This window comes from Cupressus sempervirens, chromosome 5, assembly GCF_028749045.1.
Source record: "Cupressus sempervirens isolate cs-2001-9-10 chromosome 5, ASM2874904v1, whole genome shotgun sequence".
NCBI classification, from domain to species: Eukaryota; Viridiplantae; Streptophyta; class Pinopsida; order Cupressales; family Cupressaceae; genus Cupressus; species Cupressus sempervirens.
Window position 1 is genome coordinate 494597175 of NC_143122.1, and position 12514 is coordinate 494609688.

At 34.3% G+C, this 12514-nt stretch overlaps 1 pseudogene; it reads right to left on the minus strand.

Moving 5' to 3' along the window:
* Positions 1–10506, minus strand: part of LOC149556888 (putative methyltransferase At1g29790) — a 35657-nt pseudogene extending 25151 nt beyond the window's left edge.
* Between the last annotated feature and the right edge of the window lie 2008 nt (positions 10507–12514).

The following is a 12514-nucleotide window of genomic DNA, read 5'->3' on the forward strand; positions in this document are numbered from 1 at the left end:
TACAGATCCTAGATTAGGTTTTCAAGAGAGGAGTTCAAAATGATTCCTTCCATTAAGCACTATGCAAAATGACATCTCAACAATACCCAATCATCAGCCTACTATAGCCCTGATTCATATTTCTTTTGTAAGTCAGCCTCTTGTTGTGGTCCCAATACCCTCCACATCCTCTAATGGAGTTGATAGGATTAAGGCCATGATGCAAGCATTGATGCAAAATTTGGATAGGAGGATGTAGGATCAAGAAAAGAAGATGAAGGATAATAGTGTAGTAGTACAAAAGATGGGAAATGAGTTGGTGACTATGAAGAGGCAACAAGCTCAAAATAATAAGCCTCTCCAACTATAGAGTCAAGGTCCCATTCATGGTAGACCCCCAAACTAGAGTCATGTCCCCTACAACCAAAATATAACTATTAACCATTCTCATAATCAGAATAGACCGATTGACCACCCCCAAACTTCAAACACCAACCTTAATAGGGCTAATGCACATCAGTTTGATCCTATGTTAGAAACCTTAGAGGCAGGCCCTGAAACCTATTGTATATTAGAAAAGAATGCTCTTGTTCCCAACTTAATGAAAATCAAGGAAGACACAAGTGGGATATGGAGTATGTATTGTGATGGATCAAGAAATAAAAATGGATCATGGGCTGGTGTGATGTTGGTTTCTCCTGCACTAGAAAGGTACTACTTCTCATTTAGGCTTCAATTTAGTTGTACCAATAATGTGCTCGAGTATGAGGCATTGGTTTAGGGTCTCTTACTTGCTCAAAAAAGAGGAATTCAAGCATTAAGTGTATATGGAGACAGTGAGATGGTGGTCAATCAAGTGAGGAATCAAAATGTTACTAAGAATGGTTTGCTTAGATCTTATAAATATAGAATATGGGATTTGCTTGAAAGATTCAATGCCTTTAATATTCATAGCATCCATAGGAAAGGAAATAGACATGCTAATAGACTTGCAATAGTGAGTGCATCTTATGATTTCCCAAGGAGCCTAAAAAATGTGAACACGAAGAAGATTAAAGTGGTGGTTAGACCCGTTTTCCCTGATAATAATATCAATTGGCAGGTCTTTGAATATAATGCATAAACTGTGAGTTTCTTCTAGAATGAAGCAAAGTTCTCAAATAGAAATTAGTCGAGATTGCATTAGCAATATGGTGATCAAATCATCAAACTTAGATCCAATAAGTTTCCTAAGGGTCTCATTACCTTAAAGAGTGTCTTCAATCCTAATGACCAAGCAAGAGATAGAGGCATGAATCTTGCTGCAAACAAAGGAGATCATATGCCAGTTCCAATTACTGATGAAGGACACTAAACATGGGGAAGGTATGTTCTTAAATTGAGTGAGAAAGTTATGTTTATCTATGTAAATAATTTAATGATGTATTTTCTTGGACATATGATGATTTAAATGGTTTTGACCCTAGTTTATAGTAGTTGATAATGCCAAGCTTGTTAGGAAAAAGCAGACTAGTAAATCCCAAGATTGAGCCACTAATGAAAAATGAGATGTCCAAATTAATTGAGGCCAATATCATTTTCCCTATTAAGAACTCCTCTTGGGTGGAAAACCTTGTCCTTGTTAGCAAAAAGAATGAGAAATTAGACTATGTGTAGATTTTAGGGATCTTAACCAAGCCTCCCTTAAAGATCATCATCCTCTCCCTTATATGGAACATATATTATCCAAAGTTAGTAGTTTAGAGAGATTCTCTTTCTTAAATGGATTCTCAGGTTATAATCAAGTGTTAGTCAAAGAAGTTGACAAATATAAGACTTCTTTCACTACCAAATGGGGCACCTATGCCTATAGTAAAATGCCTTTTTCACTAAAAACTACAAGTGCCACATTTCAAAAGGAAATGGAGAAAAAAAATGATTGAAAGGTTTGTGTTGGTCCATCTTGATGATATTGCAGTATATTCAAAACATGTAGTAGAGCATTTTGGTCATCTCAAACAAGTATTCATAAGATCTAGAGATTATGGAGTATCTTTGAATCCAAGAAAGTGTGTCTTTTCCACTAATCAAGGGAAATTATTAGGACTCATTGTATCTAAGGATGATCTAACCATTGATCTAGAAATAACAAAGGAAATGCTTGTCCTTTCCCTTCCTAGTCAGAAGAAAGGGTTGCAAAATTTCCTTGGTAGAATAAATTTTGTGAGAATATTCATTCCTAATTTAGCTACCATGGTGAAACCTCTTACAACCATGCTTAAAAGGAACATGATATTCTCATGGACCAAGGAAGGGAAAGAAAGTTTTGAAGAAATCAAAGAATCCATAGCTTCAACCTATACTCTCATCAATCCAAATTTTGATAAGGATTTCATTCTTTACACCTTAGGAAGTGAGTCAAGTATTTCTATTGTTTTGACTCAATTAAATGATAAGAATAAAGAGCAACCTATTGCTTTCTTTAGTGAAGGGCTGAAAGAGTATGAAAATAAGCACAAGTATGTGGAAAAGTAGGCCCTTGTAGACATAAGAGCTTTGAAGAAATTCATACATCTTCTATCTCATAGAAAAATCTAGTTGCTTGTCCCTAATGCAAGTGTTAAAGATTTTCTATTGAGCAGAGATATTAGCAAGAAAAGGGTAGGTTGGGTCACTAAGGTGATGGAGTATGATGTGGACATCTAAATTACCAAACTAGTAAGAGGAAAGTGGTTGTACAAATAGATGATCTCATCTCACGAACCTGATGAGGAAGTTGTCTTGTTGTTGGCAAAATAGTAGGAGGTGAGAAATGATAATCCAAGGAGTTGGATAGATGACATGAAGACCTTCTTAATTGGGAATGGATATCCTCAAGGGTTGGATAAAGCAAAAAGAAGATAGTTCAAATTTTAATCTATTCCTTATGCTATAGTTGATGGTGTTATTTTTAGAAAGGACTTCAATGGAGCTTTGCTAAGATGTATTGATGTAGAGCAATCAAAGAGAATGATTAAGGAGCTTCATGATGGTCCTTATGGTGGAAAATTTTCAACAAGAACCACTACAATGAGCATCATGAGAGCTGGTTACTACTGGCCATCCTTATTTCATAACTCCTACAGACATGTAAGGAAGTGTGAGAAGTGTGCTTTCTTCTCAAGTAAATAGAGACTTGCAGCCCTTCACTTCACCCCATCCAAGTCAATAATATTTTTGCTCAATGGGGATTATATTTTATTGGTCCTATTAATTTTCCTTCTAGTTTTGGTCACATATAGATTTTGGCTATAACAAATTACTTTACAAGGGCTTTAGTTGTGCAATTCCTTAATGCAATTATCACCACATTTGGTGCTCCTTCCACTATAATATCACACAATGCAAAATAATTTATAGGAGCTTAGATTTGTGCATGGGAAATTAATCATGGCATTTAATTAAGCACATCTTCCAATTACTACCCTTAAGGTAATTTTTTGGCTGAGTCATCCAATACGAATTTGATCATAATCATCAAGAGGACTATTTAAGATAATCAAAGATGTTGGCAACAAAAATTGAGGACGGCCCTGTGGGCTGATAGAATAATTCCTAAGAGGGCTATTGGAAATTCTCCATTCATGTTAGTATATGGAAGGGAAGCTAGACTTCCTATCTCATTGGAGTTTCCTACCCTTGAGCTAGCTCATCAATTGGAACTAATTGAAAATGATGCTATGTCTATAAGAATGGCATAACTAATAGAGCTAGAGCAAAAAAGAAATTAGGCCATATAGACCTTACAAATACATTAGCAAAAAATAAAGAGGAGCTTTGATAAGAAGGCTAAGGTCACAAATTTCAAGGAAGGTGATCTTTTTCTCAAATGGGACATAGACAAAGAAAAAGTCGGGAGACACTCAAAATTTGATGCCTTATGGAGTGGTCCCTATGTGATTATCAATTGTAAATAGGCCAATGCTTCCTAGTTAAGCAAACCTAATTGTGATATTTTTCCTATTCTAGTAAATCAAATATATCTCAAGCCCTATTTATGAAAAAATGATGAGGTTTCCTATACATAATTAGAGTAGTTGCTTTTTGTTTTTCTATTTTTCAAGAGGTGCCAAGCATATGTTTTTTTGCAAAGAGTTGTGGTTCCAATTTTGCAAAGTTACAGAGGTAGAAGGGCATGTCTATGGCTTAGAATGAGGTAGAAGTGATGAATTTGATGAGGTTTCATGGTTTTGGAGACTCCATAGCTCAATTGATCCTTGTGTAAGAATTGTCCTTAAGGCAAAATTCACCCAAGTCCAAGAAGCACAATAACTAGTACAAAAAGACAATAGAGTATGATTAGAATAACAATATGATATTCAATTAATTATAATTGATATGATATCTACACTAGAGGTGCCTGTATATAAATGCCTCTATGATGCATCTAGAATGTCTAGGAGTTAGCAATATGATAAGCCTCACAACTAAGCACATGTCTACTAGGAATGGGTTATCCTCCATTAAGCATAGGAGTTAGTGAGATGATGAGAGGATAAGCCTACAAAGGTGTATCATGTAAAATTATGTTATAGACACCATGTGCTAAATTGAGAGTGTGAACAACTGTGTTGTCAATCATGACAACTTAGTTAATTATGTAGACTCCAGTGATGTAGACACCACGTGCTATATTGGAGTTGCTTACTCCTATGTTGTCAACAAGACAACTCATATGAGTATGCAAACTCCTAGGTGTCTAACCTAAGAAATAATTAAATAATTCATTTATCCTAAGTAAAGTGTAAATAATAATTATTTACACTAATAATATGCCAAGTAGGCTTGCGTCCCCCTTGAGTCATTAGAAATGTTGACCAAAAGTGCCTTCCCACTAAGGAGTGATTTCAAAATATTTAAACCCAACCAATGGTCACAAAATTTAATTTTATATTATATTTTAAATCCTAGAGCCATGACAAGATGGTATGGTCCCGATCTTATGATAGCTCATGTATTAGAGGATCTTTGGGCGAATCAAGTAGTGATAAAAGATGTTGTGAGGCTCCTATTGGTCAAGTGGTTAGGTTGTCATGACATTGTAGATAGTTGAGAGATCACAAGCCAAAGAAGGATCTTGCTTGATGTTATGAGAGTAAGCGATCGTAAGATCATAGGTGTCTTAAGGATGTGTTCTGATGCCACAAGGGTCAATGATCATAGGATCATGGGGTTGACTTCCTAGGTTGCTGACGCTACAAAAGGGAAAGTTGGATGTATGAACTTAGAACTATAAGGTCACAAGCACAGAGGACACCTCCCAAGGTCACAATAAATGATAGTCAAACTGTGGTCATAGGATCACAAGGATTATTGCCATGGCTACCGATATTATGATGGACTGTGATTATAAGATAGTAAAGGTCAAATCAACCATGATGTGGTATTGCAAGGAAAGAATAATGGTACCATAACCTTATGCCAGGGGTATTAAGGGTCACCTTTCTATCATGAGATTGTAGGGTCTTGTTTTTGTTGAAGGATTGTAAAAAGAATGAAGGATGTGCTCGATGCTACGAGGTATTGGCTATCGTAGGCTTGTACAAGTCAGGGTTATGAATGAAAGGTGATATAAAGGGTTTTGACCATAGTTGATGCTCATAGGATTGTGAGTTTAGTGTTGACCAAAACATATAAAGAATTTCACCTGCCAAGCTAGACAGAGAGGAACACTGAACCAATTGTTGAGATAATGGGTGTTGCACACACTAATATATTAGGGGTCAATTTGCGATGTCAATTTGCGATAGTAGGAAAATGTAATGTGTTTTTGGCTCTTTTTTTCAATTATAGCCCAATGACATCACAATTACGACGCTAACAGGATATAAGAGAAAAAAAAAAGAAAACATTGCTCATTTGTTATACAACAACACCTCATTTGATATTGAACCCCTTCCACTACCAGACGCAATGTCAACAAATGGATGGATGATTTAGGGAAAGTTTGAGGCAAGGCCATTTTTGGACTGAGTTGGCTTTGGTTTTGCTAGTGAAGGGGAGCAATGGAGCTACTAAAGAAGCAGATAGAGTGGAAAGCCTCACAAGCCAACCCGCCGTAGGTTTTGCTCAATTTTTCTCCTTAGGTCTTGTATTATTTTGTGAGTATCCACAGTTCCCTTGTTTCATCTTTTGGCTTCTTTAAATTCCCTAGCAATCGACTTAGATTTGTATTGATTATTTTCAAACACTTATCTTAGGTCAGACATCTCTGGTTAATTTGTACCTCAATGTAGACTTGAAATTCTCTTGAAGCATTAATGTTTAGTAGAATTGTTTTTTGGGTAGCATGGTGATGATAAGATGTCTAAAGATAAAGGTAAATATGTTGTTTTTCATGAACACTTGATAGAAATGGAAAAATCAAGCTTTAGAAAATGAATAATATCAAGGAAGGGCTATTAAAGGCAATTTTCTATCACACTGCAACTCCATAAACTTATGTCAAAGGAAATCTCAAATGAGATCTAAAAAATATTAGAGGAAAAAGCATCAATATAATGCCTAATTCACTAGATGATTAGGAATGTGATCTTTGCTATGCAAGATTAGAGTCTAGAGAGAACCACTTGTGAATTTTCAATTTAGCTGTCTATAGAATTGATTGTTCATATGGTTCCCTTAATATTGGAGAAACTATCCACTTTATTGCTCTCAGGAATAAAGAACACAATTCTGACATTACACATGAATACATAAACTAATATGCACTTTTAAGCATTGTTTCAATATAAAATACCACATTGATTTAGAAGAAACCAAGTTTCTCCACAAGGAAGAATATTATTGCAAGTGGAAATTAAGAGGTATTGTGGAAATTAACAGGCATCTGCATAATCCCAATAGAGATGAATGGTGAGATTTAAGTTACTCCTAGCAACCTATTATAAATGCTCAGAAATAAACTTGTACACATTCATTGGTTTCTTCTTCCTCCCAATTTATTGCAATCTCTTGGCTTTTTTTATGTAATATTTTTGTACTTACTAATGCACCTGACCTTAAAAACATTGTATCACACACTTGTTTTTTCTTGCAATGAACTCTGGCATCATCAATGTTAAAGATTTTAGCTGTGATAGAAATCTTTATCTCTAATTTTTCTTTATGTATTGAAATTGAGATAATACCTATGGATTCTATTTATAGTTGGATATTTGAGATAATATTATATGAAGTGACATGTGTCATGCATTTGGAAATATGAAGAGACTTGTATTTGGAAATTGAAGAGAACATTGGTTGTGATATGAAGAGTCTCTCAATTATATATATGTGATTGCTTTGTGTGTTGAGATAACATATCAAGTTGAAAGCATTGTACTTGAACATTTTTATATCAATAAAAGATATATTTTCCTAGTGTGGTTGGGTTTTTCCCTTCAAGTTGAAGTGTTCTCCCACAATAAATGTCTTGTGTCTTTGGTACCTTTTTTGTGTTCTTTGTTGTTGTTTATCCTTACTTCTAGGAAAAACATTAACAATCAAGGGGAATGAGGCAATTTGTACCAAGATTATTTGGGAATGGAGAGATTTATGGTCCAAGCGTGAATGGGTAATGAAGGTCTAATACAACACACAATGTCTGAATCAACATTGGAATTAATTAGTCTTACAAAATGGTTGATATTAGTTCCCCATGTTGATTGTGTCCTAGGTATAGTTGGTTCTGGTATAAGTCTATAAAGATAATACAAAAGATAAAGCAACTTAAGATGTGTCAAGCAACTATTTTGTCAAGGGTCATAGTTATCCTTATCTAGGATTTCCATAAAATGATGAATAGAAAAACCCTTGATCTCTCCTTAGCAAATAAATCATATACCAATAATCTAAACGTATATCAATCCATTGAACAAAAGTCATCTTATGTAAACTAAAATTTTGTTTTGTTGCAAGAGGTCCAAATAATTAATCAGATGCATATATGCAGCAAATTGAATAAAAGATAATTGAGGTAAACTTTGAAAAAAGTAAATGAATGTAGAGCTCATAAGTATATTTCTAATTAAAGATAGCAGGCTTCCACAATCCACATTGAATTCTGTAGTATGTTTTTGGAATTTGATTGTGTAACATTATTTTTATAATTAACATTTCAAATCATACACCATGATCCAATTTTTGGTTCGTTAAACTCTTTCATCTTGATGATGGATCATGGAGTATGATTTAGATGGTAGAAAGCATGTTTCAGAGCTAGAGGCTACTATCTCAATAGTGTGAGTAACAAAGCAGCTAGGAGCTAGAAAACTTCATGTTGAGGGTGATTCACAAATAATTGTAAATGCAATAATAAAAGGGACATGGCAGCTTAACACTTGTAGAACTACATAGATCAAATTAATGCAGAATTAGCTTCTCTAGATGCAAATTATCACATTTGAGAAGACAAGGCAATAAAGAGGTCAACACCATGTCCGATTGGGCACCTATCAACTTCATCCATTGTGATTATTTCTTTCCTTTCTTTTATTGGCCACCACCAGCTTCATCCATTTAATGAGGCATGCAGGCAACGATAGTGATGTGATGGGAGTTCTTAGCGATCCTTGCCAAAAGTGCCATGTAAGTACCATCAATTAGGTTGATAATGATTGAGAATGTTTGTCTTGTGTGCCCCCAAAATTGAATCCTCGATACAAGCTAGATTTGGTAACCACATTTTTGTTTGAGAGGCTTTTTGCAATTGGAGTGATGGAAATTGCTTTCACTCTCACTTGCACCAAACAACAAAATTCTTATCATGGGACGAGTAAGAAGACTAGGGTTGATAAAATGTTCAATTTTATGGACAATAAATTAATGGAGAGTGTTTTTCTTTTGCTGAGGGAGCTATTCCACCAAGTTGAGAAACATCACAAAAAAAACACCGACATCCATTCCAAGATCATGGTATGGGCTCTGCAGTTGGGCATTGGGTGGAATGGAGAAGCTTTTTGCAAAGTCCATTCCAAGAATTGGGGTAAATTTGGGTGAAAAGAAGAATGGACTACCAACGATTAAAGCACCAAATATATGTAATTTTTGGTGGTTTGATGAAGGATTCATAAATAAGAGGTTTAAAGAGGCCAGAAAGGGATAGTTTACAATAAAAATGGCAGTAACGATCAAGTTCCTAGATGAAGATAGAGAGAGCTTTGTTTTTCACTTTGTGTCACATTTGCCGTATCATTCAACATCCCTGAACTCTCAAGAATCAGTCCTCATAAATTATTATGAGATTAATCTATAATTTGAAGATTCTTGAATGTAAACAACTTTGGTGAGAGAATTTTTTACAGCTCATTAAAAGACAAGTTGAGAAATCGTAACTCTGCTAGTTCTCCAATCCAAATTGAGATACACCCCTGAATTTTGTTTTGCAAGTCAAATACTCAAAGTTTTGTGCAATTTGCAATAGGAGGAGGAATAATAGCTTGCAATTTTTTCTTTACTCAGGTTTAGTGTCTCAAGTAGAGGAAGATTCCCTAACTCTTCTAGTACCCCACCTTTGAAATAATTTTGAGTCAAATTCAAAATTCTCAATTGAGAACATTTGACCAGATTTGTAGGAGTGACATCACTTAGTGCATTCTTTGAAAAGTCCACAAATACTAAAATATTATTGGCAAGACATATAGATAGCAGAATAGAGCCAGTTAACAAGACAGTTACAAATTTCTTGTCACTGGAAATATATTGAAGAGCCTCCATGTTTTACTTGTTGTAATCTTTGTAATATATTGCTACAGATTGCTAACCAAAGCTCCAAAACAATTTTTAGTAGAAAGAATATTAAAAAACAACATTAATCATATTTAATTCAGTACAAATAAGCTCTTATGTTTGCACTCTTGAAATGCAAACTGTTAAGAAGATTCTATCAAGAATATGTATTTGGGGCAATTGAAATGTATTTTGAAATTCTCACATACATTATACTTATTATTGAAATTATGCAAGAATTATATATTTTATTGTGTAGATCCACCAAATATTGGTCACCTTTCAAAGTGATAAGAAGTTGCTTCTTGAATAAAATATGATTGTGTAGAATTATCTTGATTGTTAACAAAATTTTATATCTTTAATAATCAATTGCAAGCATTTAGGGAAAATTGGAATCAAATGCAATATGTGAACAATTAATTTTGAGAAATTTGGTCAATAAAATAAAGGAGAGGAAGAATCAGTTCAACCCATATAACAACTACTTCGTGGGACTTCTAACTGTATGTAAGAAGTTAAATATAAAAAATTCAAATACATTAGGACCAACATAAAACCTTCATGAATTCAGTGTTCAAAAAAATATTGGATAAAACTATCCATCAAAGTAAAACACTTGTACCTTGATTTTAGGTGAAAGCACAACATTGCAATCACGCTGGCAAATCCAACTCCAAAACACGACCCCACTGACACTGCCCACCATCGATCCATCTCATTTGCATCTCCATCTGCATCTGTCACTGCTATGTTGTTCATTTGTGTTTGGCCACCTATTTCACCCCCACCAGATCTCATTGCTCCATTTTTCAATATGCCCTATGGATGTCCCTATCTAACTATATATCTTTTAATTGCAATTGTGATCTCTCTTGGACTATGATGTCATTTAATATGTCTTGCTAAAGCTTGTAAATTTTGTTCCTTTTGCCATGTCATGTAATATGTCTTGCCTTGTCACTTATATGTTTTGAAATTGCTGTTAGGCCTTGTAGCTTGTATAATTTGATTGCTAGAGAGCTTCTACAGCTAATCAAGAAGGTCGTTGCACGAGTTATAACCACGTGCTCGGGTATGAAAATTGTATATTTTTAATCTAATGTATATTTTAAGAAGACTTTTAGCTTATATCATTTGAAATTTCTTTTAGTGGCTTAATTTTGTAAGGTCTCTTGAAATAAGATCTTCAAGCAGTTGGTCAAAGTTTTACAAATAATCTTATCCACAAATTTTCCTAGAGCAATTGACTGAATGTTATAAAAGGTGATTGGGTTAAATGTCTTAGGAATAAAGTCAAAGAAAGTATTTTTAAAATATTAAAGTATTTAGCTAGGTCTAAGAAGATTTTTGTACTTTTGACAGTTTTGCTTAGTTTGTGAAAGTTGTAGACCAAAGTTTTCATAGCTCAATTTTTGCTTCCTGCGAAGAACGATCATGTCAGATAATATAAGTGAAGAACAAAATAGGGAGACAATCGCTAGATTGTGGTCTAACTTGAAAAGAAAAAGTGATGGAAAATGTTATTGTCCTTGCAAAATTTGTAAGGGCTTAAACCATAGAAGACTGCTAATCAAAACAATTAAGAGACATTGTAGGGAGAATGGTCACATTGAAGGGGGGCATGACTATCATCCACTTGTAAGTTGTTCATTATATCATTTTAACAATTTATATACATATGAAATCACTTGATGATGAGTTTATTATCATGGTTTATTTATGTTAATCAATTTTATATAGGTTGATCTCCCTAGGGAAGTACATGATATGAACCACAACAATTCGAAGAATATGGTTTTTGAAGTGGAGGAACATGGAGGTGCGAATATCCAACGTGAAGATAATGATCCAATGGAAGATGATGATCATGTGCCAAAAAACACAATTGAAGATGATGGTATAAATACATTGATCCATGACACATTTAGTCCAAGCATATCTAATCATGATGATGATGATAGCCTCAATGTACCTCTACTTGAGAAGGCATACAAGCCCCTATACAAAGACTCCCAAACAACACTTCTCTCTATTGTATTCTTGTTGTTGAACTTGAAGGTTATGAATGGTTTATCCAATATAACAATGTCACATATGTTAAGGTATGTCATATATGTCTTTATAGTTAACAAAGGGTGAATAATGTACCACTAATATTGTTTATATTAACAACTTATACTTTTTGTTGTAGATTGATAGGCGAGTTTCTGTTACCACCATCAAATATTATACCTCGCTCATTTCAAGAATTATCTGCTGTTATGAAAGATATTGGAATGGAGTATGAAGTAATACATGCTTGTCCCAATGATCATATTATATATTATAAAGAACATGAATTTGCAACATAATGCCTTGTATGTCATACGAGTAGATATCAAACATATTGACTAACAATAAAGGTGCCTAAAAGGTTCCTCGTTACATCCCCATTATTCTACGGATGCGACAAGTATTCAGGTGTAGTAGCTTGGCTCAATTTATGGATTATCATGCACACAATAGAAGTCAAGATGACATTATTCGAATCCCTATGGATGGTTCGATATTTATGCACATAGAGGAAAAGTGGCAACACTTCAAATAAGAACCTCATAATCTCAGGCTTTCATTGGCAGCGGACGGTGTCAATCCATTTGGACAGATGAGATCTATTTACTCGATGTGGCCTATTTTTGTTATTAACAATAAAATTCCTTCATGGATGTCAATAAAGAGGGAGCACATTATGTTGGAAATGATTGTTCTAGGTATCTTATCATTTGATAGTTATTAATTTACATGTACTTACAAATCTTGCAGTAAA